At 48.1% G+C, this 26901-nt stretch overlaps 12 non-coding genes across 12 annotated transcripts; 10 read left to right on the top strand and 2 right to left on the bottom strand.

Annotated features, from left to right (window-relative positions):
• Positions 1–7700: 7700 nt before the first annotated feature.
• On the top strand, positions 7701–7773 carry trnav-cac (transfer RNA valine (anticodon CAC)). The gene has a single exon. It is a non-coding gene; the product is annotated as a tRNA-Val (tRNA).
• Positions 7774–9344: 1571 nt separating this feature from the next.
• On the top strand, positions 9345–9418 carry trnat-agu (transfer RNA threonine (anticodon AGU)). Its single transcript has one exon. It is a non-coding gene; the product is annotated as a tRNA-Thr (tRNA).
• A 1376-nt stretch (positions 9419–10794) lies between these two features.
• LOC138229515 (U4 spliceosomal RNA) lies at positions 10795–10933 on the top strand. Its single transcript, XR_011185925.1, has one exon. It is a non-coding gene; the product is annotated as a U4 spliceosomal RNA (small nuclear RNA).
• A 6758-nt stretch (positions 10934–17691) lies between these two features.
• Positions 17692–17808, top strand: LOC138229576 (U5 spliceosomal RNA). The gene has a single exon (XR_011185986.1). It is a non-coding gene; the product is annotated as a U5 spliceosomal RNA (small nuclear RNA).
• Positions 17809–18199: 391 nt separating this feature from the next.
• Positions 18200–18316, top strand: LOC138229573 (U5 spliceosomal RNA). The gene has a single exon (XR_011185983.1). It is a non-coding gene; the product is annotated as a U5 spliceosomal RNA (small nuclear RNA).
• Positions 18317–18707: 391 nt separating this feature from the next.
• LOC138229555 (U5 spliceosomal RNA) lies at positions 18708–18824 on the top strand. Its single transcript, XR_011185965.1, has one exon. It is a non-coding gene; the product is annotated as a U5 spliceosomal RNA (small nuclear RNA).
• A 391-nt stretch (positions 18825–19215) lies between these two features.
• On the top strand, positions 19216–19332 carry LOC138229523 (U5 spliceosomal RNA). Its single transcript, XR_011185933.1, has one exon. It is a non-coding gene; the product is annotated as a U5 spliceosomal RNA (small nuclear RNA).
• Positions 19333–19722: 390 nt separating this feature from the next.
• Positions 19723–19839, top strand: LOC138229554 (U5 spliceosomal RNA). Its single transcript, XR_011185964.1, has one exon. It is a non-coding gene; the product is annotated as a U5 spliceosomal RNA (small nuclear RNA).
• Positions 19840–20230: 391 nt separating this feature from the next.
• Positions 20231–20347, top strand: LOC138229532 (U5 spliceosomal RNA). The gene has a single exon (XR_011185942.1). It is a non-coding gene; the product is annotated as a U5 spliceosomal RNA (small nuclear RNA).
• A 391-nt stretch (positions 20348–20738) lies between these two features.
• Positions 20739–20855, top strand: LOC138229553 (U5 spliceosomal RNA). Its single transcript, XR_011185963.1, has one exon. It is a non-coding gene; the product is annotated as a U5 spliceosomal RNA (small nuclear RNA).
• Positions 20856–21559: 704 nt separating this feature from the next.
• Positions 21560–21701, bottom strand: LOC138229509 (U4 spliceosomal RNA). Its single transcript, XR_011185920.1, has one exon. It is a non-coding gene; the product is annotated as a U4 spliceosomal RNA (small nuclear RNA).
• Positions 21702–21931: 230 nt separating this feature from the next.
• LOC138229584 (U5 spliceosomal RNA) lies at positions 21932–22048 on the bottom strand. The gene has a single exon (XR_011185994.1). It is a non-coding gene; the product is annotated as a U5 spliceosomal RNA (small nuclear RNA).
• Between the last annotated feature and the right edge of the window lie 4853 nt (positions 22049–26901).

The raw sequence follows: 26901 nt of genomic DNA, 5'->3' as shown, positions 1-26901 counted from the left end.
AATTCACAGAAAAGGTTAAATACTATCACTTTTCACAAAGTATATAATCCTAATATGGTCAGAAGGAGCACGTAAAAATGTTTCCCAAATAACAACATGTAAGACTTTGATGCTTAAAATGTTTAGGGAGAAATGGAATACTGGTGTGTATTTTTTCTTTAAACTACCAAGACCAGCAATATACAGTACAGTTTACATACATTAATATGTTTATATTCCTAAATTAAAATCGTTTATGAGCATGTGAAAGGCATGGTGAATCGGAGATTCTCAAGAATTACATTGTATGATTAGAAATGAATGCGTGATCGGATCAACTAAATGCTGTGGTGTTACTTTTTGTCAATGAAAAAATAAACTATTTTCGTTTACAAAGACGGTTACAAAGAATGTGGACCAGGGTAATACTTTGAGCTTACAGCTTGTCCAAGGTCATTCATTATTAATACTCTTAGTAATATCTTCAGTAAAGACTTTGATGCATAAAATATTCCTGCATAATTAAAATATTTATGATAAAGGTGGTAGGTTGTGTACTTTTGTCCAACAGAACAATCTTGCTTTTATAAAATATACCGCCTTTTTAATGTTTAATGATTAACATGCTGTAATACACTGTTTAAATTTAAAGTCTAAAGAGTATACACCTTAAATTCTTAATTGAATAAAGATTGTCCCTCAGCAGTGATCAGGATTCAAAACCGACGTTTTCTGCTGACAGCTCAAATGCTGTACAGGAGAGGTTAACCTTTATTAGCTCCACCTGGCGATTTTACAAGGTGATTCCGGATACTATTAACATAATCTAATTTGCGTCCGGTATGATGCGGTATACTGCGACACGCCCACCGTGTTATACCGCAGCGTACCCCGCTTGTTTTGAATGGCTGCATATGTATATAGACTCTATATATACATTTGGTGCATGCCACAATTTTGGATGGTGGTGGAGGAATAGGGATTTTCTCAACACAGCAGGGACTCCAGTTAAGAATGCTGGGTTTATCTCTGAACTGTTAGAAGCTTTGCAGCTACTGACTGAAGTAGCTGTGGTAATGTGTAAATCACATAATAAAGAAATGTTTCCAGTAACTCGAGGGAACAACTTTGCAGATGCAACTGTCAGGTGAGCAATACTTGTAGAACAGTAGTCTGAGACCTCTGTGAAGCAGAGAAATGGACATGGTTAGAAAAGATTGTGGGGCTGCATGATGATGGGGTGTGGAGCTGACAGCACACCAGACGCCCTGCATGCCCTCACAGCCTAATGCCCTTTATAGCCCGACAAATGCACTCTGTTGGACACCCAGGTGGGAGTCAAATGGTGTGCCGGTTACCCAAAACTGGGTGAGAACCGGGTTTGAAGCCGTAACCACTTGTGTGGTATCTGGATGTAATGTTTATCAAAGGAACTCAACTACAGTTCAGGTGCGGGTGCAACAGCTCAAAAGGCCTGCTACTGAGGAACCTTTCAAACCTGGGAAATTGAAAATTGTAAAGGGAAACCTGGGCTCTTATAATCTGTTTTCCTGGTGGGTTGCTGCCACTGCCTCTGTGTCTACCAAACACTTGATAACAGAGATAAGCCCTCGGTGGGCACTGCCCTGCCCCTTGTATTATGATCAAGGAACACACTTCACAGGGAAGGTGTGTCAGGCTGTGGCTGCATTGTTCGGAGTGAGATGGACTGAGATCACCCTCAGTCTGCTGGAACAGTGGAATGAAGGAACAGATCTCTGAAAGATCGACTAGACATCAGACTGAAGGAACGCCATGGGATGCGGGCTGGATCAAACAGAACTGTGTAACAGCCTGTTTGATATCATCACGGGCCAATCAATGAAACTTCCTGGAGGGATGAATTTAGCTGGAGGAATGGATTGTTGAATTTGCTAATTCTCTATTGTAGTATTGTAGGTTGCTAGGACTTAGCAAAGCACATCTATGATGAAGAAAAATATATATCATAATTATAATCCAGATGATTGGGGCATTGGTACATGGCTACAGTCTGTGCTAGGAACATGGAGAGGGTCTCTGGTTCAATACATATTTGTGGGTCTGGTATTATTCGTTATGATCATATCGTTAATATCCTGTTTGAAAAACATGTGGACTAAAGCTGCTGCTTCTGTGCTAATTGTACACCCTGAAGGGATCATGAAGGTCAAAAAATGATTTCATGGGAAAGGTTCTCTTATCTAGTGGCAGAACCTGATGGGTAGAACAATATAGCTTTAAGGGGGGTTACCCTTGGGAGTGATTCCCCTAGATGCAAATGATTATTGTGGTTTGTTTGCTCATAATAAGATGTTTTGCAGGAACGGAACAAAGAGAAATTTTACAACTTCAGCTAGAATTGTTCTGCAAAACGTCACAGCTGAGGCAGGGGAACAATGTGTAGATTTTTCTAAGAGTTATTACCCAGTTGTTGACCAATCTGTTGACCAATGTTGACCAAAAAAGCCTAAGATTATACTGGGCTCCAGCCCACAGGGATTTACCTGTGCTGTAAGAACTAATGAGTGAATAAGGAGACTGGATTCTGGTGAAAGACTTCAGGAAAAAGAAATGGTGTTCACTCAGGTGGAGGGGGCTGTACCAGGTGCTGCTGACCACTGCCACTGCTGTGAAGGTCACAGAAATGGTGCCCTGGATTCATGCTTCCCACTGTAAAAAGGTCACAAACGAACTGAGCAAAGCGCAGGAGTGATGTCTCCACAAGGACAGATGGGGATAACCTGCGTGGGACTGATGTGCACAGCCTTTTTCCTTTTTATGTAGAAGCCTGTCACCACCCCAAAAGAGGAAGAATCTAAACACGAAGCCTCTTTGTATACAAACTGGCTGAATGAAACTGATAATGAGGGGGATATGAGTAATTTGTGGTATAAATTTATAAATCATACTGTAAAGTTAAAGAAATTTAATGCATCTTGTTATATATGTGCTTTAATGCCTCATTCTACAGCCTCACCCATGCGACTTTTTATGAAATGTACTCTTTTATTAATATCACGTTAGAAGGCTTAGACGCTATCAAACAAGAATTAAGGGGAGTTAGATTAATGGTACTTCAGAACAGGTTCGTGCTGGACCTTCAAAATGCAGCATCTGGAGGAGTCTATGCTTTAGTAGGAGACTCCTGTTGTACATATATTCCAGCTAATGACGATGATTACGGAAATATTACGCTCGCTATTCAGCATTTGAAAGAACTAAAAGACAAGGTGAATAAAGAGAGAGGCATAAAAGATACACTGGCTTTTCTCTCCTGGTTAGAATCACTGTTTGGGCCAGGGGGAATGTTTTTCTTTTAAGTTACTAACACCGATTATAGGGGCTGTGATACTTGTCTTCCTGTTTTTATGTTGCTGTATGACATGTATTATTCCAATGCTTCGAAATATGGAAATATGGTACCTAGGGGGATAAACTGTTCATCCTTCCAGTCTGGAGAATTGGCAGCTGTCTGACGTCAGTAAGTGATCCTTAAAAAATTAATAGTTCCATGACAGTGTGCATCACCAGAAAATCAATTTCAATGCATTAAAACTCTTGTTATCCTTCTGATCATTGAAGTGTCATTGCCCCAGCACTGTATACTCTTACTTTTGACGCCTGTCTGAAGTTGGATCCATTTCTAAGAATGGTGACTCACATATCCTCATGCTCAACTTTGGCTCAACCACACAAACTATGAAGTTAATCATCTGCTTTTGCTCCAAGATTTGTGTTACTAGGCTCTCTCCTGGGGATCCTCGTGTTCAAACATTGCCCTTATTGTGGATGATCCATGACAGAATTCAGGGAATTCAGAATTCTGATACCTCAGCTCAGATTCTGACTGGGCAGACTGTCATTGCCTGGTGTGAATGTGTGCATATCTGTTTTTGTGCATGTTCTGTGGCCTGTTGTACAGTACATCACAAATGAAAGGGAAATGGAAAACTAAAATAAGACTCAAGTGTTTTATCTTTCATTAACAGTGTTTCATTAGTATCTATGCTAGATCCTGTCATCCACTGCTTACCACGACAGGCTCTAGCACGGGATAGCAGCTAATACATTTAACAATCTCACTGCACAATGTTGTATATTCAAGGGCTGATCTTCTGTACTTTTTCTTTCACTTTTCATTTCCTGGAAACTCAGTCCTGCCAGGAATAATCTGAGAACATAATCAATCTGAGTGAAATTCTAAGCAGAGGAAGATTGTTTTACAGAGTCAACAAGGTCTAATTCAAGGTCATCAGCACTAACAAGATTCTCTCTGGAGACAGGCGATAAGAAAATTGAAAGTGTGTATTGTTACACAACAGCAGAGACTATGAGTTATGCTATCATGAGAGTGGTGATGGATTTTTTTTATTGCTTAGTTTTGCAGGTTCTGTACATTTGAACATTCAAAGTGACTAAAGTAAAGGAGTTTTCCCTTTTTACCACATAATTCCCAAAGATCAACACTAATAGAAAGCCTAATTCCAGCCAAGATTCAATTACTGTCTCTCAGGCATCCCAGCAGTGGATTTCATGACTTCAGACAGCCATCTTTATCAGTGGAGAACTCAATGCTCTGAGGTTTACTGGCAGAGTCTCACACTGGGTAATATGTTGGTAAATAATGTCCTATGGAATTCTACTATTGATAAATTCTACTATGGAACTGCGATGTGTCCTGAAAAAATCTTCTATGATAGTGGTACAGTCCATCACACCCCACCTACAGCCTTTAAAAGAGAAAAAAAAAACTGACAACAACAAAGTAAGTCTGGTGTAATCAACTAGGTCTTGCAAACATACTTAACCTCTTCCAGCTACCAACATTACAAATGCTGTTTACACATTAGATGGTTATTTTTTGGCTTCTGATATTATGGTGGAAAAAGAGCCCTGGAATCTTTGTAGAAGGACAAAAGACGGAAAGAACAGGCAGTGTAACCATGGCGAAGAGAAGGGAAATATTGGAGAGAGCTTTTTTCATACACTTTTTATCATTGTTTTTCCAGCCCAACAATGATCAACAAATATGGGCAGGCGTCCTGTGCCAAATCCAATCTACCTTTCTTCCAAGCATACAGGAATGTCAGTGAATTAAATATTGACATATGAAAATACCCAAAAATATGCAATCACACATATGCAGTTTGAGCAAACATAAGACAATACCCAAGTACCACAAACTACCAGGCATCATAAGCAGTTCAGGTGGGGAGCTGTGTCAGCATGCGTAGGCTGCAAAGGAACAAGTAATAGGTCTATTCCATGCTTAAAAGAGAAGAAAGAAAACACAACATTTCAGCCGTGGAGCCCTCACACCTGAAGAAGGCTCCACGGCCGAAACGTTGTGTTTTCTTTCTTCTCTTTTCATCTAGTGTCATTAGCCAGTTCCTGTCAAAATAAAATAGAAATGGATAACATTCTAGAGAGAGTTTGAAATACCAAGGTACAATTTAAACCATATTTCTTCCACTACAACCACAATATTTTGGAGAGATCGCTGAGCCTAACTGTTCTGGCATGCCCGTTAGCCTCCGTCCTGCTTCAGCAATGAATGCAACGGGGCACATTCTGAGGGAGATGCGGTCAATCAGGTTGCAGGAAAACCACGCTATGCTTTTTTTTGAGATCCTGAAAAGGACAGAGGGGCCATGTATATGTGTGCAGCTGGATATGTAATTGCAGGTGGCGTAGCAAATTCTGCTGAAGCCCCACTGCCTGGTGTGGACGGTAGCTGTGCATGTTGCAGCAGAATTGTGCATGTGAGATCAAGGGGGCATGTCATGTGTTTGAGCACTTCACTCCCTTCCGGAAGCACGTGATTCCCTGAGTCCAAAAAATTTGTAAGTTCTTTGGATGACCTGTGGACCGATCTTTCACGATGAAGAATTCCTTAAGAAGAATAGATCTCGGCCCACCATCCCAATGCCTCCATCTGAAAACAGCAACCTCCCACTGCCCTTAGTCTGCAAGGCAGTCCTTTCAAGTGCGATGATGACGCCGGGACCTTCGTTGCCTATTGTACGAGCTGAACTTTTGTGCTCATCAATTCAAGGCTCTTTCCATCAACTCATCTTGTCTTTTGACGCTTCATGTTTTGTACTCCTTTGACTATCGGCATATCGGGTGACTGCAAACACTGAAGTTCTTGCTTACGGAGTGTGGAACAGTGTTTTCAAGTGATCGCTGTTCTGTCATGTTGACGCCGAGTGAATCTTTCTTTGGCAACATGGGCAGGCTGACAGCAGCGCGAGCTAAAGTAATGGCAAATTTCTTGACTTATTTCTGAATGTGAATGTTCTTTAGAAAAGGGATGCGGCGTTGCTTCTCCCCCGTGTAAAGGTCACGCATTCCAGACGTGGTTATGAGCGAACAGTTGCCGCAAGTGTTTGAAAAGAGCAAGAGAGGAAGCAGCCCTGCCCCGTGTGAGGATCAAACTCAGGACCTTCAGACAATGAGACTGACGCGCTACCAACTACGCCAACGAGGCCAGCTGCAGTACACAGCTGGAAAGTTTGCCTCATATGGATTTCAGTCGCCCGTTCCCTAATCTTTAGACGCCCTCTGCTGGATGTTGCATTTGCCTTTTGATCTCACCGATACTTTTTTGGTCTGTTTCTGTTGCGAGTCCGTTTTTCAGATCTCACCTAGCACAAGTCTCTCTGGCTGAAGTGGCCTCTCTGCTTCAGCATCGTGCCCTCACTCAGCCATTAAAAACGTCACTCGGACTTCTGACATGCTGACATGAAATGTCAAGAGAGAGTGGCGGAGACGCTTAAGGCAGAGAGAAGATGAAGAGGGGGCGTGGCTGCAAAATGATTGACAGCTGCATGACGCTCTCCATGCAAGGCGTGACCACAGGCTAAAGGACACCTTTCGGCACATCAAGCTCTAAGCACACACCTGGAGGACGTGGGAAATGATCCCGTTATCTCTCGCATGCAAAGCGAGCGCTGTACCATGCAAGCTAACCCCCCTCGCTGGGGTTATGCCTCGGTGTCACCTAGTGCCGCTTGTTCCCCTCTTACCGGGTGCAGTTCACTGCCCTTCGTCTGCAAGGCAGTCGTGTAATTGCAGCTTTCTTGACTTATTGATGAAGGTCTGACTGGACGAGCGAATGACGCCTCTCCCCCGTCCTCAAGCTCGCTGACAGAATAAAATGGAAAGTGCTGCCGTGGCTCATTGGTTTAGGGGTATGAGTCTCGCTTAGGGTGCGGGAGGTCCTGGGTTCAACTCCTGGATGAGCCCTTGTGTGTTCTTTTTGTCCTCGTCCACAAGACTGGGAACTGCATGGGCGAATGTGAAGAAGATCCTTCTCGAACGTGCAAAACGTGCGAGAAGAGGGGGCGCTTGTTTCCAGCCAAAACTTCTCGCGTGTGAGACGAGCTGACCATCGCTGCAGGAGGTGGGAGGGTCACTCTGGTAGACAGAGCTGACCTTCGGCAATAGGATTTATACTCTCCAAGATGATATTTGCACTTTCTGGAGAGGCGATTTTCTCCACTTCAGTAGCCAGATTTCGTCGATTGCGTGGAGAGGGCTGTAGAATGTGGCAGCGCCTTTCCTGCTCCGTCCATGACAGGCGTGCTGGTCTCTGGAGAGAGAGCACGGTCCATCAGCGCACTCCAATAAAGGCACTGGAAGCAGCTGAATCGCAATGGCGAAGCTCAACGCTGGGCCGCTGGGCATATCTTACCACCGTTTCCGTAGTGTAGTGGTTATCACGTTTGCCTCACACGCGAAAGGTCCCCGGTTCGAAACCGGGCGGAAACAGACTTATTTTGTCGCCACGCACAAAAGGGGATTGGGGATTCGCCTAGCGCTGTGATCGAACAGACCCACTCACCCCTTAGTGTGGCGGGATCTGCACAGTGCATGTCGCAGCGCATCCTGCTTTCACTTCAATGCGCGTCCTGATGTACCCCGGTCTCCCGCGTGACAGGTGGGGACAGGTGACAGGTCCTATACTAACGAGGAAGACATCGCTCTCTCCGACCCCCGGCATTGTGTCCCGACCCACCGTGCTGGAAGCCGACGGGTGCTGTGATTCCTTTAAGGAGCAGAAATGACAACCGAGGAGCCGAGAGATCATTTCAGCATTTCGCGTCTGAACGGAAAACACAAACGACCAACTCGGAATGACTTGCCTTTGACGCTTTTCAAAGCGTTCTTTGTGCACGACGACTGCGCCGCCTAGCAGATACAAATGGGTTGTACAACTTTGAACTAGCAAATGGAAGAGGGCTAAGCCCCCTCTCTTTTAGCCCAGGTTCAATCTGTCTCCCAGAATCACCAGGGCGCACACACACACACCCGTGCCGTTGAAGTGCTCTGCTTCATTTCTAAGGGCAACTCAACATTCACTCCTACCCCGAGTGCAGAAAAGACAGTGTCTGCAGCAACAGCAGCTCAGGTCTCTGCACAGGAGCTAAGCTGCCCCCATCTCCTCTGCTCTGCGGCTCCTGCGGAGTGGAGTCCTGCCTGGAGCTGTGTTTGCAGGCGGCGGCTCCCCGCGCCCTGTCTGTGCGTCGTGAAATTAATTAATAACGTTAATAAATTTATAAAGTTAATTTATAAATTTATAAAGTTAATAAAGTTATAAATTAGAAATTAATAACGATATAATTATATTCATGTACCGCAACACAAGAATAGTACACGCTGTACATTGTCTGTCGATAATGTTTCTGTAGTGCTTTTTCAGCACTCAGCACGTGACTGTGCTGGTGGTGCTGTGGGTTAGGTTCCTGACTTCCATATCACACGGTCTATGATTGAATCCCATTGAACTATGACTTTATTTTTTAACAAACATTTCTTTGAAAAAATGAAACGTTTCCCTTGGTCAGAGATTAAATAAAACCTCACTTTTTTTTAGCAGAAGGTTTACTGTGACCTGAGAAGGGCCGGCATCCAATCACGGTGGTACACACACACGCTCTCACCTATATGAGCTACACGGCTACCAAGATGATCTCAGGTGCGCCGAGCTGGTACGGAACATATTGAACTGATCGACGGCGAATTGTCTCTCAGACAGGCTTTTCACCTCTGAGCTCCCTGACTGACAGTGATCAGCTAGGTAGTGAAACAGTCAGCTGCTTCTAAGCCTTAAACAGCTGCATCTCGGCGCTTCCACGGAGAGATGATTTGAAAGCCGAACATCACCCGTTGGGAACACCTTACTATCACTAGTTTAAGAGACTCTTAAGGTCTTGCAGAGGTGCCTGTCTAATAGCATGCACTTTGCAAGCTATAGGTGTTTAGGCTGAGGCAGAATGCCTGTTAACAAAATGTTTTTCTAAAGGTGTGTCCAAGTGGCTGCAAAAGGACAACACTCCTGGGGCGCCGTGGCTTAGTTGGTTAAAGCGCCTGTCTAGTAAACAGGAGATCCTGGGTCCGAATCCCAGCGGTGCCTTCTTTGTTCTGTCTTCTCGAACAGTACTGGTCATTATGGACAACCGCCTACGGCTAGACTTAATTAAATGCAAGTATTCATTTCCTGTCTTTAACGCGACTTGTTTTTCTTAAAATGGATGCAACTTGCAAAACATGAAATACAAACCTTGCTAATCAGCGCTAGCGGCTGGCAAAAAAAAAAGAAGTCAGCAATGTTTTTTTTCTTTAACCTTAACCCTGCTAATGGAGAAGAGTTAATCGACCGAGTCTATGCAGCTTAAACGGTGCGCATGTCGGGTCCTTAGCTGAAAGGGTGGTAAATCACGCTCACCCCAGTCCTTAATCTTTTAAAGAGGATACAAAATTGAACCTAGTCGCCACATCACATACATCCTATTCAACGATAAAAAGGTAACATCTATCCTCGTCCAGAGTAAATCTCACGTTGAGGGCATATTTTTTTCCACTTTACCATGAGTCGGGCTCGGCTGCACAGAGGAGAGAGCAGAGCAATGAGGTCACGGGGACAGGGGAGTCACATGCTGGCGGTTTGAATACGCGGAAGATCACTGAGGGATCCACAGTATGTGGACCCTCCGTGCGCCATCAGTCCGCACTCCGGACTCTGAATCCTGCCATCCGAGTTAAGATCTCGGCGGAACCTGAGGCGCAGTTCCTTCTTAAAACGTAATCTGGTGAGCATTTCTAGAATCGTACTTGTATAGATGCAGCCTTTAATGTGTTGCTAGGTTAAAATTGATGACTTCTTGAACTTCAGTAGGCAACTGCCCTCTTGATTTCGGATTTAATTTCTTTATTACAGGGGCGCTTTTATGAAGACAGAGTCATGTTCAGGTACTTTGCTTGATGGAGGAAGCTCATTTCGGACTCTGTGATCTGCTCACCTGGAAAGGTCTACTGTACTACTACAAGAGAGAAGTAGAGTCTGGAAGAAGGGACAATTTTATGATGCTTTGGAAGGTAATGCTTTTTTTTCTTTGAAATCGAAATGAATCAGAATATCAGTGCAAAAGACAAACTCTTGGTTTGGTTTAAAGAGATATGGTTTTAAAACAGACAAAATGTAGAAAACAGGTGTTTCTCACTTTTGGAAAAGAATGGACCGGGGGTAATATTTTACTAGTTGCAGGGCTGAGATCACTGGGTTACAGTCCTGTAGTGTCACACCAGGGACAGTGGCGCAATGCATAATGCATCTGACTACGGATTAGGAGATTGTAGGTTCGACTCCTACCTGGCTCGGGTCGTTTTAAAACACATCGGGCTATTCCCCAAGTAGCCTGTGCTACTTACTGCATTGTAATCGTACCAAGTAAGAGATTTCCTTCATATAAATGAACTGCACCTGACAGCTTTAGAATAACACCTGGGCTCAGTACGGTGCTGAGAGCTCAGCGTTGCTGTTCTAATTAGCACGCACGATTGTTGCTAGTTGAAAACTTTTCCCAATACCCCGCTTCCGCTGGTTTGCAATACAATCGGCGAAAGCAATTTTTGACAGTCTCGTCAGAGACTGAGCAAGGTGTTTAAAGACAGATTTTGTCATGGTGACATCATGGTAGAAAGAAACGAGCTTGTTACGTCTCAACAGAAACGCTCTTTATCTCTTTCAGCGTTATGCAGAGAACAGCGTCTGTCGAGATCACTTTTGAGTCAGCGCGAAACGCCGTGTGCTGTCAGTTTGATTTCATATTGCTCGTAGCAGCGCCCGGCTTTTGTCTGTCAAACGTTAGGTTGCGCTTCTTCATGCTGCATCGTCGGCATGAGTGGAGCTTTTTAAACGTCTGTACTTACTGCGCCCCATAAGAAATCGTTTGTCCCCGTTCAAAAGAGATTGTGCGATGTCCTGCAGCGTTTGCAAAGCAAACCTTTGACAGTTTGAAAAGAGGAATTTATTGTGCTTCCTGTGCGTGCAGTAGTTACAAAGTTGAAGGTCTTTACACGATCTGCTGCAGTTTTCAGTGGGCGAGCTTTGTCAGATGGCTTGGAAAAACGCACTGTGTTTCGGCTCGGGAAACATCATGGGCAGTGTCCTGCATGTTTTCTGTGTATAGCTGTCTTTTAACACATACAGAATTCATTAGAAATCATTGATTTCTCCAATTAACAAGGGTCCCTTTTGAACCTGCGAGAAGCATTCCTTCAATGTAACAGATTTACTCCGGGGAAAGGCAGCATGACATTGAGAGTAGCTCAAGCTTTCAGCACCTGTATCGGACTGCGTGTATGCAGACACCGCTCAGAATCCCCTGTAAGATTCTCCTTCAATTCCGTTTTGCAGTGCTTTAGCTCTTTCAAAAGGCTTCGCTTTGCTAGTCATAATCCAAGGCTCATGACAGCATTTGAAACCAATTGCCACTGCGTTGGCCAGGAATCGAACCCAGGTCAACTGCTTGGAAGGCAGCTATGCTCAACACTATACCACCAATGCACGCCCACAGGTGCCCTGCAGGACACCACCAGAGAATGCTCACGATTTCGGAAGCTGTCTCCGGGACGTGCTGATTCCACACATCCTGAATAAATCATGATATTGTTAGTTGCTGTAGCTAGACGTTCAAATGAGTTTCATGGCCAGATGGACTGTTTCCTCCAGCGATTTCGATTTTTAAGAACTTTTATTTCCTTTTCACAATAAAATACAGGGCATCACAAATGCTTTACATTAATATACATACTTAAAACAGTATATATGATCACATCTTATTACATTTTGACACGGTACGCGTTACATAGCAACAATTTCTTTTTTCTGAAGCAAATCACATTCTTTACTTAAACATGATAGTGTTTTTCACAGTTTCTTGAGATATTGACCTATGCCCTCTATTTCCCACAGATTTTCTGCTTCCTCCCTCCCTTCTCTCCACAGATCTCTGAGGTAATAGTTCTCTCGGATGATGAACAGGGCCAGGCTACCTGCAGCCTTGACTGGGATCTTGATGCCTTTGAACAGCCCCATGTTCCTCACTCTCCACAGGGCGTCTTTCCCACTGTTCACCACGGCCCAGATCCTGTCAAACACGTCAGGAGGAAGTTTGACAGGAGAGATGCCGTATATGACGAAAGCAGCGGTCAGGGTAAATTGGGGCGAGAGAGCCTGCAACCAATCTTCAAACTGTGCCCAGAAGGCCTTAGCAAAAAAGCAGGACCACAGGAGATGGGTCACAGTCTCCTCCTCGCTGCAGCCCACCCTAACGCAGCGAGGGCTGGGTGTGAGGACCATACGGTACAAGGAAGTTCGTACCGGTAAGCACTGGTGGATGACACTCCAGGCTAAATCTCTGTGAATGTTGCACAGAAACTTAGAGGATGTGTGTTTCCACACCTTCCTTGTTTGGGCTGATGTTAAAATGCCCACAGGGGTCTGCCTATTGTTCTGGGGTGCAAAGAAATCTTCCAGTTTTTGGACGCTGACATCTCGGAGGGGAATATGGCCAATTGTGTGAGATCTTAGAAAACTTTTAACTGTCCCATAAATTGCAGGGCATGTGTCAGAGAGTGGGACATCCAGCTTGGGTCTGACACCCCACACTCTGAACACCTCCCTACCTACCCAGAGCCTGGAAAAATAAGTCCAGGTACGCGCTGCAGGTGCTGTTGCAAAGCCTCTCAGCACAGAGGCCAGGAAAATGCACAGCAGCTTCGTAGCAATATCTGGGACAGACTTCCCCCCTGAGGGTAGCGGCCTGTACATTATTTCCCTTCTGAGTCTTTCCTGCTTCACACCCCATAGAAATTGAAACATCAATCTCCTCAGCACCGCCGCAACACGGTGTGGGATTGGGAAGGTAGAAGCCAGAAAATTCAAGACAGGCAAGAGCTTGGCTTTGATGACCAGCACCTTCCCTGTCATGGTGAGGTCTCGGTTCTTCCATTGCATCAGTTTTTTGTTTAAGATTGGCAATTTGTTCTGCCAATTTACTGTTCCCATCTCTTCTCCAAAATACACCCCCAGGACCTTAATTCTCTTCTCTTGCAGCCTGAGATCATGTCCTTCTTTTGGCTCCCTCCAGTTCTGATAAAAAATCTCGCTCTTTGATTTGTTAATTTTTGCAGAGGAAGCCAAAGAGAACCGATCACAGCACTGCAGAGCTCTACTAATTGAGGCATTGTCAGAGAGGAGCAGGGTGACGTCATCCATGTATAGAGATGTCTTTACCTCTCCTCCCCCACTTCCAGGTACTGGTATCCCATTAATGGCCTGATCCTGGCGCAAGGCACAGGCTAAGGGCTCCATAGCCAAAACGAATAACAAGGGGGATAATGGCCAGCCCTGCCTCACAACAGACTTCAAAGGGGCGTGATCTATTGCCATTAACCATTACTCTGCTGTTGCTACCTGTGTACAGCAGGTTAATCCACTTTCTCATGATGGGGCCAAACTTCATGTGCTCAAGTACCGAAGTTAAGTACTGCCGGTTTAGGCGGTCAAAGGCCTTTTCTAGGTCTACACCTGAAATGCACAGAGGGAGGGAGCGATCCTCTGAGTACAGACAGACATCCTTCAACAAGGCCAGGTTGTCGATCATCAGGCATCCTGCTATCCCACAAGTCTGTTCTTTCCCTACCAGTGAGGCCACTACATTTTGTAGGCGCAGGAAAAGGGCTTTGGACAGGATCTTAGTGTCCACGCCTAACAGGCTGAGGGGTCTCCAGTTCTTTATGTCATTCTTTGCTCCTTTCTTAAACAAGAGAGAGATAGTGCCTTCTCTTAAGGAGTCAGGCAGCAATTCTGTCTTATAGCTTTCCTCGAATAGGAGCAGCAGCGGATCCTGAAGCAGATCCCAAAAGGTGCAATAAAATTCTTTAGGGAGCCCGTCAGCACCCGGAGTTTTCCCCTTCTGTAAGCTCTCCATAGCCTGTCTCAGCTCTTCTACTGTCAAATCCCTCTCAAGTACTTCCCTATCTTCTTCACTCAAAACGTTTTCTAGCTTTGAGGTAAAAAAATGAATTTCTTCATCCTTTACCTCTGTAGAGCTGTACAGTCTTGAGTAGAAGGCCTCGGTGCAGGAGAGGATTGCACTCGGCTCTGTTCTCTCTCGTCCCTCCTCATCAACTACACTTTCCATGACAGACTTGGAGCCTTCCACTTTCCTGAAAAAGAGGCGAGAACACTTCTCATTTTCTTCCAAGAACTGCACTCGACTACTTTCTTCGGCTATGCTCCGGATGTCCTTTTTTAAAAGGGTGATATCCTCGAGCACATCGAAGCCACTGTGCATCATCGTGTAGAGACGCTGCAGCTGCCTCTGTTTCCTGGCTAGCACTCCTCTCCGTCTGGCAGCAGCCTTCCTTCCCTCAGCCATGAAAAAGGCCTTTGTCCTCACCTTCACCTCCTCCCACCACTCTCCTACTGACCCGTACAGACACTGCAAGGACAGCCACTGTGATAGTTTCTCCTTGTAGCAGGATACTACCCCCTCGTTCTCTAGCAGCTTTGTGTTGAGTTTCCAGATGCCTGGGCCAAAGCCCTGGAGTTCCACTCTACGACCTAAAGCCTGATGATCTGAGAAGAAGACAGGCTGAAGAGTGACCCCAACAACTTTCACTCTCTCTGAGACAAAGCAATAGTCAATTCTGGAGCTGCTATTCCTCCCTGACCATGTATATCCTGCTGTTGTGGGATATATACATCTATATGTGTCTGAGAGTTTAAAGTCTTGAACTAAGTTTTGCAGGGCCAGTGACCTGGAATCCAATTTTATCAGAGAGCTAGACTGCCTGTCTGTGTGCTCTAAGATACAATTAAAATCCCCTCCCACTATCACGTCTGTGCTACATAACAATAGGTGAGAGAGTGCCTTGAGTAGCTCCACCCTTCCTCCCACGTCAGTAGGGCAATACACATTGATTAGCCGCAGGTTAACGGTCCCCCATTCCACATCCACACACAGCAACCTGCCATCTATGACCCTCTGAATACTTTTCAATTTGAAAGCCCATCCTTTGAAAAGAATGGCCACGCCAGAGGCTCTGTTGTTATTGTCCCCTGACCAAACAGAAGGCCCTTTATCCCACCTATCTTCAAAGCTTTTATACCTCTCTTGATAGGCTAAAGCACACTCCTGCAACATCAACACATCTCCCTCTCTCTGCTGGAGGTAATCAAAGACACACTGGCATTTAACTCTGTCATTGATACCTCTGGTGTTAAGAGAAATTATGTTTAGAGCCATATTACATAAGAAAGTGGAACCAGTCTTTACAAAACACATTTCTCTTCGGTCTCACCTGTTACCTTCTCTTTTTCTTTTTCTTCTTACCAATTTCCTGCCAGCCATCCTCTGAATGAGCCTTCATCAGGGTGGCAGCAGTAAAAGCGTTCACGGAGTCCATTTCAAGGAAGGGGGTAGAAGGAGGGGTGGAGGGGTTCCAGCTGTCCCTATCGCCATGCTCTCCTTCCTCCTCGCTCGGGGAGAAAACAGAGTCATTTTTCCTTTTCCTCAAGTCCAGCTCCTGGTAGCACTGAGGGGAAAGGGGTGCAGCCGATGCACCAGTCTCCTCTTCCCCCTCACCAACCATTTGCTGCAGATCCTCTGTGATGGACTGGATGGAGGAGAGGAGGGCATCTGTAGCACTTGCAGAGTCTGAGAAAAGCAGCTCCGCTGAATCCTGGGTATCCTCGCTGGACCCGCTCCACCGGGGGGCCCCACACTGGCCCTCGTTCTGAGGAGCAGGAGTGGGGGAGGGGTCCTCGCTGTTCTCGGGGGTTTTCAAACCCTCGTGCTTGTCTGGTGCAGTCTGTTGTGGGGGCGTAGTGGATTTCTCTTCCACCGGCCCCGGAACCACAGCAGGGCAGATCCTGGCTGGAGGCTGAGACTTTATCAAACAAGGGTTCTTTGTTTGACTTGTTGTTTGCTTTGGCTTTTCGGGCCGGTTTGGCTGAAACAAGCACTGCCTCATCCTTTCTCATTTTGAGTTTATTGGCGTAGGCATGAGGGCAGTTTATAAAAACGTGTCCTTCCAAGCCAAGTAAATTGCACTTTGGCAGCATTGAACAGTCAGAGGCTAAATGTCCCTGTTTGCCACAGGTCTTGCAGCATTTCACAGTGCAGGGCGATGCCAGGTGTCCCACAGCGCCGACACACCTTTGGTTGTCCCACATAAAAAACATAGCCATTGCAGGCGCCCAGCCAGATTGTAGAGGGCAGGTGCCTTAAGCCTCCATTTACATTGTCCGGTAGCAAGCGAACCTCGAATTTCCTTGCTCCTGCTTTTATACCGTCAACATATCTAACCTCAGTTCCATGGTGGACGGTGCAGTACTGGTTAAGCCAGGTGTGAATGTCCTCCGTCTTTTTTGAAGGTACAGGCATTGAGCATTGGTGGTTCAGTGTTAGAATTCTCGCCTGCCACGCGGGAGGCTTGGTTTTGATTCCCAGCCAATGCAGTGGCTTTTGCAATTCGCAACTGAAAACCCACTGAAGCTAAGCGGGTGTGAGCTAGGTCAGTACCCGGATGAGGGTGAGCTACAGGGAAAAACAAAGCTTCCAGCTGGAAGCGGTGTTAATGGTGCCGGCGGGGGGGCGCTCACCCTGAGGTCTGTGCGGGTCCCAATGCCCCAGTATAGTGACGGAGATGCTGTGTTGTAAGAGGGCGCTGTCTTTTGGATGAGATGTAAAACCGAGGTCACAGCGCTCTGTGGTCATTAAAAATGACCACCAAAACCTTTGACAAAAGCTCTTGGTAATTGATGGTCTTCAAAAATGCTTCTCCTTTAGGTACATTTTAAATCAGCTGAAAAATGCTGTGAAATGGGGGGCATTTCAGGCCAGTGTAGGATTTTGGTTACAAGAACCATGAAAGTGCACAAGAAAGCCCGTACACTGAATTACACGGCTTTCTATTCAAAAGAGGACAAAAGAAATTCCCTGAGTTCGATTTTTTGCAGCACTGAGAGGGGCACTGTTGCGAGGCCAGTTAGCTCAGTTGGTTAGAGCGTGGTGCTAATAACGCCAAGGTTGTTGGGTCCGGCCGTCTGATTGGCGTTCTTTTCTTTGGGGGGCGGGAAGTGTCCGGCCGCAGGGGATCTTGGGACCTTGCCTGCATAGCGGCTTCCCAGAGTGCGTCGTTTCCGGCACAGTGTGGCCGGGTGTTTTCCGAGTTATCGCACGGATTGGTCACGCTCGCAAGCCGTGAGCCGCAGGCGATGAGCCCGGAGCTGAACGGGCCCCACTGGCTAGTTTGTAAGGCCAGGTGCATTGCCAACCACGACCGGCAGCGCAGAGGCTTTGAAGGCGGCCTGGGCTCCTGTAGCTGTGCAGCCACGCACTCTGGTTTCTTTTCATGTTGTACAAATCTTTCGCCTTTTACTAAAGATTTCCGTGGAGAGGAGCATGAATGCGTTCCATGCAATTTTTGTGCTTCCCTGCCTTCGGGTGGGGCACAGCCTGGCTGGTCAAAGAGAGAAAACAAAAACGCCCGCAATCGGTCTTGTTATGGCGATTGTGGCAGTCTGCTCCGCGAGTCCACGGTCTCCGGCCGTCTGATTGGCGATCTTTTCTTTGGGGGTTGGGAAGTGTCCGGCCGCAGGGGATCTTGGGACCTCGCTTTGCATAGCGGCTTCCCAGAGTGCGTCGTTTCCGGCACAGTGTGGCCGGGTGTTTTCCGAGTTATCGCACGGATTGGTCACGCTCGCAAGCCGTGAGCCGCAGGCGATGAGCCCGGAGCTGAACGGGCCCCACTGGCTAGTTTGTAAGGCCAGGTGCATTGCCAACCACGACCGGCAGCGCAGAGGCTTTGAAGGCGGCCTGGGCTCCTGCAGCTGTGCAGCCACGCACTCTGGTTTCTCTTCATCTCGTACAAATCTTTCGCCTTTTACTTAAGATTTCCGTGGAGAGGAGCATGAATGAGTTCCATGCAATTTTTGTGCTTCCCTGCTTTCGGGTGGGGCGCAGCCTGGCTGGTCAAAGAGAGAAAACAAAAACGCTCGCAATCGGTCTTGTTATGGCGATTGTGGCAGTCTGCTCCGCGAGTCCTCGGTCTCCGGCCGTCTGATTGGCGCTCTTTTCTTTGGGGGTTGGGAAGTGTCCGGCTGCAGGGGATCTTGGGACCTCGCTTTGCATAGCGGCTTCCCAGAGTGCGTCGTTTTCGGCACAGTGTGGCCGGGTGTTTTCCGAGTTATCGCACGGATTGGTCACGCTCGCAAGCCGTGAGCCGCAGGCGATGAGCCCGGAGCTGAACGGGCCCCACTGGCTAGTTTGTAAGGCCAGGTGCATTGCCAACCACGACCGGCAGCGCAGAGGCTTTGAAGGCGGCCTGGGCTCCTGCAGCTGGGCAGCCACGCACTCTGGTTTCTCTTCATCTCGTACAAATCTTTCGCCTTTTACTAAAGATTTCCGTGGAGAGGAGCATGAATGCGTTCCATGCAATTTTTGTGCTTCCCTGCCTTCGGGTGGGGCGCAGCCTGGCTGGTCAAAGAGAGAAAACAAAAACGCCCGCAATCGGTCTTGTTATGGCGATTGTGGCAGTCTGCTCCGCGAGTCCACGGTCTCCGGCCGTCTGATTGGCGCTCTTTTCTTTGGGGGGCGGGAAGTGTCCGGCCGCAGGGGATCTTGGGACCTCGCTTTGCATAGCGGCTTCCCAGAGTGCGTCATTTCCGGCACAGTGTGGCCGGGTGTTTTCCGAGTTATCGCACGGATTCGGCACGCTCGCAAGCCGTGAGCCGCAGGCGATGAGCCCGGAGCTGAACGGGCCCCACTGGCTAGTTTGTAAGGCCAGGTGCATTGCCAACCACGACCGGCAGCGCAGAGGCTTTGAAGGCGGCCTGGGCTCCTGTAGCTGTGCAGCCACGCACTCTGGTTTCTCTTCATCTCGTACAAATCTTTCGCCTTTTACTAAAGATTTCCGTGGAGAGGAGCATGAATGAGTTCCATGCAATTTTTGTGCTTCCCTGCCTTCGGGTGGGGCGCAGCCTGGCTGGTCAAAGAGAGAAAACAAAAACGCTTGCAATCGGTCTTGTTATGGCGATTGTGGCAGTCTGCTCCACGAGTCCTCGGTCTCCGGCCGTCTGATTGGCGCTCTTTTCTTTGGGGGTTGGGAAGTGTCCGGCTGCAGGGGATCTTGGGACCTCGCTTTGCATAGCGGCTTCTAGAGTGCGTCGTTTCCGGCACAGTGTGGCCGGGTGTTTTCCGAGTTATCGCACGGATTGGTCACGCTCGCAAGCCGTGAGCCGCAGGCGATGAGCCCGGAGCTGAACGGGCCCCACTGGCTAGTTTGTAAGGCCAGGTGCATTGCCAACCACGACCGGCAGCGCAGAGGCTTTGAAGTCGGCCTGGGCTCCTGCAGCTGTGCAGCCACGCACTCTGGTTTCTCTTCATCTCGTACAAATCTTTCGCCTTTTACTAAAGATTTCCGTGGAGAGGAGCATGAATGCGTTCCATGCAATTTTTGTGCTTCCCTGCCTTCGGGTGGGGCGCAGCCTGGCTGGTCAAAGAGAGAAAACAAAAACGCCCGCAATCGGTCTTGTTATGGCGATTGTGGCAGTCTGCTCCGCGAGTCCACGGTCTCCGGCCGTCTGATTGGCGCTCTTTTCTTTGGGGGGCGGGAAGTGTCCGGCCGCAGGGGATCTTGGGACCTCGCTTTGCATAGCGGCTTCCCAGAGTGCGTCGTTTCCGGCACAGTGTGGCCGGGTGTTTTCCGAGTTATCGCACGGATTTGGCACGCTCGCAAGCCGTGAGCCGCAGGCGATGAGCCCGGAGCTGAACGGGCCCAACTGGCTCGTTTGTAAGGCCAGGTGTATTGCCAACCACGACCGGCAGGGCAGAGGCCTTGAAGGCGGCCTGGGCTCCTGCAGCTGTGCAGCCACGCACTCTGGTTTCTCTTCATCTCGTACAAATCTTTCGCCTTTTACTAAAGATTTCCGTGGAGAGGAGCATGAATGAGTTCCATGCAATTTTTGTGCTTCCCTGCCTTCTGGTGGGGTGCAGCCTGGCTGGTCAAAGAGAGAAAACAAAAACGCTCGCAATTGGTCTTGTTATGGCGATTGTGGCAGTCTGCTCCGCGAGTCCTCGGTCTCCGGCCGTCTGATTGGCGCTCTTTTCTTTGGGGGTTGGGAAGTGTCCGGCTGCAGGGGATCTTGGGACCTCGCTTTGCATAGCGGCTTCCCAGAGTGCGTCGTTTCCGGCACAGTGTGGCCGGGTGTTTTCCGAGTTATCGCACGGATTGGTCACGCTCGCAAGCCGTGAGCCGCAGGCGATGAGCCCGGAGCTGAACGGGCCCCACTGGCTAGTTTGTAAGGCCAGGTGCATTGCCAACCACCACCGGCAGCGCAGAGGCTTTGAAGGCGGCCTGGGCTCCTGCAGCTGTGCAGCCACGCACTCTGGTTTCTCTTCATCTCGTACAAATCTTTCGCCTTTTACTAAAGATTTCCGTGGAGAGGAGCATGAATGCGTTCCATGCAATTTTTGTGCTTCCCTGCCTTCGGGTGGGGCGCAGCCTGGCTGGTCAAAGAGAGAAAACAAAAACGCCCGCAATCGGTCTTGTTATGGCGATTGTGGCAGTCTGCTCCGCGAGTCCATGGTCTCCGGCCGTCTGATTGGCGCTCTTTTCTTTGGGGGGCGGGAAGTGTCCGGCCGCAGGGGATCTTGGGACCTCGCTTTGCATAGCGGCTTCCCAGAGTGCGTCGTTTCCGGCACAGTGAGCCGCAGGCGATGAGCCCGGAGCTGAACGGGCCCCACTGGCTCGTTTGTAAGATCTGCGGCAGATCGTGTAAAGACGTTCAACTTTGTAACTACTGCACGCACAGGAAGCAGAATAAATTCCTCTTTCAAACTGTCAAAGGTTTGCTTTGCGAACGCTGCAGGACATCGCACAATCTGTTTTGAACGGGGACAAACGATTTCTTATGAGGCGCAGTAAGTACAGACGTTTAAAAAGCTCCACTCATGCCGACAATGCAGCATGAAGAAGCGCAACCTAACGTTTGACAGACAAAAGCCTGGCGCCGCTACGAGCAATATGAAATCAAACTGACAGCACACAGCGTTTCGCGCTGACTCAAAAGTGATCTCGACAGACGCTGTTCTCTGCATAACGCTGAAAGAGCTAAAGAGTGTTTCTGTTGAGACGTAACAAGCTTGTTTCTTTCTACCATGATGTTACCATGACAAAATCTGTCTTTAAACACCTTGCTCAGTCTCTGACGAGACTGTCAAGAATTGCTTTCGCTAATTGTATTGCAAACCGGCGGAAGCGGGGTATTGGGAAAAGTTTTCAACTAGCAATAATCGCGCATCGGCTAAACCTCAAAGGCTACGATACTGCCACTGCGCAAAGCTGACGGTTGCCAGGCAACCGCGTGGATCCTATGGAAATCGTTATCAATCGTCTCATGGCATGTCGTTGCTGTAACGCTTCATATTTGCGGCCGGACACTTCCCGCCCCCCAAAGAAAAGAGCGCCAATCAGACAGGCGGAGACCGAGGACTGGCAGAGCAGACAGCCACAGTCGCCGTAATAAGAGCGATTGTGAGCGGTTTTGTTTTCTCTCTTTGACCAGCCCAGCTGCGCCCCACCCGAAGGCAGGAAAGCACAAAAATTGTATGGAACTCATTCATGCTCTTCTCCATGGAAATCTTTAGTAAAAGGCAAAAGATTTGTACGAGATGAAGAGAAACCAGAGTGCGTGGCTGGACAGCTGCAGGAGCCCAGGCTGCCTTCAAGGCCTCTGCCCTGCCGGTCGTGGTTGGCAATGCACCTGGCCTTACAAACGAGCCAGTGGGGCCCGTTCAGCTCCGGGCTCATCGCCTGCGGCTCTCGGCTTACCTGGCAGGGGAGATACCTTGATCAGCCTGTAGTTGGAGTAGTTGGATTGTTTTCTTGTTTTGTGGAAGCAGTGTTTGTTTTGCAGTTTGAGATGGCAACCTTTGGATCCCGCAAGAATGCTGTACATTTTGAGCTTTTGGATGACCTCTTCATGGATCGTATGCAGTTCAGCAGAAAAGTGTTACAGAAGGAACTTGGCTTTGAACCTCGGCACTTGGATTTCATCTTTGCTCTCCCAGGTCAGAAAGCATTTGAGGTTGTATTTGCTACCTATCCTCTGTTTGAACAATGCGTGGATGTCTTTGAGGCAAAAAGAGGGAAAGTTCCTGCACTTGAGAAGATCAACTTGCAGCCTCTGACACAGAGAGAGAGGAAAACGGTGCATGTTGTTATGTTCTCGGAACTGGCAAAGACGGAGGACATTCACATCTGGCTTAACCAGTACTGCACCGTCCACCATGGAACTGAGGTTAGAGATGTTGACGGTATAAAAACAGGAGCAAGGAAATTCGAGGTTCGCTTACTACCGGACAATGTAAATGGAGGCTTAAGGCACCTGCCCTCTACAATCCGGCTGGGCGCCTGCAATGGCTATGTTTTTTATGTGGGACAACCAAAGGTGTGTCGGCGCTGTGGTGCTGTGGGACACCTGGCATCGTCCTGCACTGTGAAATGCTGCAAGACCTGTGGCAAACAGGGACATTTAGCCTCTGACTGTTCAATGCTGCCAAAGTGCAATTTATGTGGCTCGGAAGGACACGTTTTTAAGAACTGCCCTCACGCCTACGCCAATAAACTCAAAATGAGAAAGGATGAGGCAGTGCTTGTTTCAGCCAAACCGGCCCGAAAAGCCAAAGCAAACAACAAGTCAAACAAAGAACCCTTGTTGGACAAAGAGTCTCAGCCTCCAGCCAGGATCAGTCCTGCTGTGGCTCCGGGGCCGGTGGAAGAGAAATGCACTACGCTCCCACAACCGCAGACTGCACCAGACAAGCACGAGGGTTTGAAAACCCCCGAGAACAGCGAGGACCCCTCCCCCACTCCTGCTCCTCAGAACGAGGGCCAGTGTGGGGCCCCCCGGTGGAGCGGGTCCAGCGACGATACCCAGGATTCAGCGGAGCTGCTTTTCTCAGACTCTGCAAGTGCTACAGATGCCCTCCTCTCCTCCATCCAGTCCGTCACGGAGGATCTGCAACAGCTGGTGGGTGAGGGGGAAGAGGAGACTGGTGCATCGGCTGCACCCCTTTCCCCTCAGTGCTCCCAGGAGCTGGACTTGAGGAAAAGGAAAAATGACTCTGTTTTCTCCCCGAGCGAGGAGGAAGGAGAGCATGGCGATGGGGACAGCTGGAACCCCTCCACCCCTCTTTCTACCCCCTTCCTTGAAATGGACTCCGTGAACGCTTTTACTGCTGCCACCCTGATGAAGGCTCATTCAGAGGATGGCTGGCAGGAAATTGGTAAGAAGAAAAAGAAAGAGAAGGTAACAGGTGAGACCGAAGAGAAATGTGTTTTGTAAAGACTGGTTCCACTTTCTTATGTAAAATGGCTCTAAACATAATTTCTCTTAACACCAGAGGTATCAATGACAGAGTTAAATGCCAGTGTGTCTTTGATTACCTCCAGCAGAGAGAGGGAGATGTGTTGATGTTGCAGGAGTGTGCTTTAGCCTATCAAGAGAGGTATAAAAGCTTTAAAGATAGGTGGGATAAAGGGCCTTCTGTTTGGTCAGGGGACAATAACAACAGAGCCTCTGGCGTGGCCATTCTTTTCAAAGGATGGGCTTTCAAATTGAAAAGTATTCAGAGGGTCATAGATGGCAGGTTGCTGTGTGTGGATGTGGAATGGGGGACCGTTAACCTGCGGCTAATCAATGTGTATTGTCCTACTGACGTGGGAGGAAGGGTGGAGCTACTCAAGGCACTCTCTCCCCTATTGTTAAGTAGCACAGACGTGATAGTGGGAGGGGATTTTAATTGTATCTTAGAGCACACAGACAGGCAGTCTAGCTCTCCGATAAAATTGGATTCCAGCTCACTGGCCCTGCAAAACTTAGTTCAAGACTTTAAACTCTCAGACACATATAGATGTATATATCCCACAACAGCAGGATATACATGGTCAGGGAGGAATAGCAGCTCCAGAATTGACTATTGCTTTGTCTCAGAGAGAGTGAAAGTTGTTGGGGTCACTCTTCAGCCTGTCTTCTTCTCAGATCATCAGGCTTTAGGGTGTAGAGTGGAACTCCAGGGCGGGACTGTCTTTGGCCCAGGCCTCTGGAAACTCAACACAAAGCTGCTAGAGAACGAGGGGGTAGTATCCCGCTACAAGGAGAAACTATCACAGTGGCTGTCCTTGCAGTGTCTGTACGGGTCAGTAGGAGAGTGGTGGGAGGAGGTGAAGATGAGGACAAAGGCATTTTTCATGGCTGAGGGAAGGAAGGCTGCTGCCAGACGGAGAGGAGTGCTAGCCAGGAAACAGAGGCAGCTGCAGCGTCTCTACACGATGCTGCACAGTGGCTTCGATGTGCTCGAGGATATCACCCTTTTAAAAAAGGACATCCGGAGCATAGCCGAAGAAAGTAGTCGAGGAGTGCTGTTAAGAGGCAGAGTGCAGTTCTTGGAAGAAAATGAGAAGTGTACTCGCTTCTTTTTCAGGAAAGTGGTAGGCTCCAAGTCTGTCATGGAAAGTGTAGTTGATGAGGAGGGACGAGAGAGAACAGAGCCGAGTGCTATCCTCTCCTGCACCGAGGCCTTCTACTCAAGACTGTACAGCTCTACAGAGCTAAAGGATGAAGAAATTCATTTTTTTACCTCAAAGCTAGAAAACGTTTTGAGTGAAGAAGATAGGGAAGTACTTGAGAGGGATTTGACAGTAGAAGAGCTGAGACAGGCGATGGAGAGCTTACAGAAGGGGAAAACTCCAGGTGCTGACGGGCTCCCTAAAGAATTTTATTGCACCTTTTGGGATCTGCTTCAGGATCCGCTACTGCTCCTATTCGAGGAAAGCTATAAGACAGAATTGCTGCCTGACTCCTTAAGGGAAGGCACTATCTCTCTCTTGTTTAAGAAAGGAGCAAAAAATGACATAAAGAACTGGAGACCCTCAGCCTGTTAGGCTTGGACACTAAGATCCTGTCCAAAGCCCTTTTCCTGCACCTACAAAATGTAGTGGCCTCACTGGTAGGGAAAGAACAGACTTGTGGGATAGCAGGACGCCTGATGAGCGACAACCTGGCCTTGTTGAGGGATGTCTGTCTGTACTCTGAGGATCGCTCCCTCCCTCTTTGCATTTTAGGTGTAGACCTAGAAAAGGCCTTTGACCGCCTAAACCGGCAGTACTTAACATCGGGACTTGAGCACATGAAGTTTGGCCCCATCATGAGAAAGTGGATTAACCTGCTGTACACAGGTAGCAACAGCAGAGTCATGGTTAATGGCAATAGATCACGCCCCTTTGAAGTCTGTTCAGGGGTGAGGCAGGGCTGCCCATTATCCCCCTTGTTATGCGTTTTGGCTATGGAGCCCTTAGCCTGTGCCTTGCGCCAGGATCAGGCCATTAATGGGATACCAGTGCCTGGAAGTGGGGGAGGAGAGGTAAAGACATCTCTATACATGGATGACGTCACCCTGCTCCTCTCTGACAATGCCTCAATTAGCAGAGCTCTGCAGTGCTGTGATCGTTTCTCTTTGGCTTCCTCCGCAAAAATTAACAAATCTAAGAGTGAGATTTTTTATCAGAACTGGAGGGAGCCAAAAGAAGGACATGATCTCAGGCTGCAAGAGAAGAGAATTAAGGTCCTGGGGGTGTATTTTGGAGAAGAGATGGGAACAGTTAATTGGCAGAACAAATTGCCAATCTTAAACAAAAAACTGATGCAATGGAAGAACCGAGACCTCACCATGACAGGGAAGGTGCTGGTCATCAAAGCCGAGCTCTTGCCTGTCTTGAATTTTCTGGCTTCTACCTTCCCAATCCCACACCGTGTTGCGGCGGTGATGAGGAGATTGATGTTTCAATTTCTATGGGGTGGGAAGCAGGAAAGACTCAGAAGGGAAATAATGTACAAGCCGCTACCCTCAGGGGGGAAGTCTGTCCCAGATATTGCTACGAAGCTGCTGTGCATTTTCCTGGCCTCTGTGCTGAGAGGCTTTGCAACAGCACCTGCAGCGCGTACCTGGACTTATTTTTCCAGGCTCTGGGTAGGTAGGGAGGTGTTCAGAGTGTGGGGTGTCAGACCCAAGCTGGACGTCCAACTCTCTGACACATGCCCTGCAATTTATGGGACAGTTAAAAGTTTTCTAAGATCTCACCCAATTGGCCATATTCCCCTCCGAGATGTCAGGGTCCAAAAACTGGAAGATTTCGTTGCACCCCAGAACAATAGGCAGACCCATGTGGGCATTTTAACATCAGCCCAAACAAGGAAGGTGTGGAAACACACATCCTCTAAGTTTCTGTGCAACATTCACAGAGATTTAGCCTGGAGTGTCGTCCACCAGTGCTTACCGGTACGAACTTTCTTGTACCGTAGGGGCCTCACCCCCAGCCCTCGCTGCGTTAGGGTGGGCTGCGGCGAGGAGGAGACTGTATCCCATCTCCTGTGGTCCTGCTTTTTTGCAAAGGCCTTCTGGGCACAGTTTGAAGATTGGTTGCAGGCTCTCTCGTCCCAATTTACCCTGACTGCTGCTTTCGTCATATACGGCATCTCTCCTG

This window comes from Lepisosteus oculatus, unplaced genomic scaffold, assembly GCF_040954835.1.
Source record: "Lepisosteus oculatus isolate fLepOcu1 unplaced genomic scaffold, fLepOcu1.hap2 HAP2_SCAFFOLD_45, whole genome shotgun sequence".
NCBI lineage: Eukaryota > Metazoa > Chordata > Actinopteri > Semionotiformes > Lepisosteidae > Lepisosteus > Lepisosteus oculatus.
Note: the sequence above shows the minus strand (reverse complement) of the source record. Positions and strands in the feature narration are given on the sequence as shown.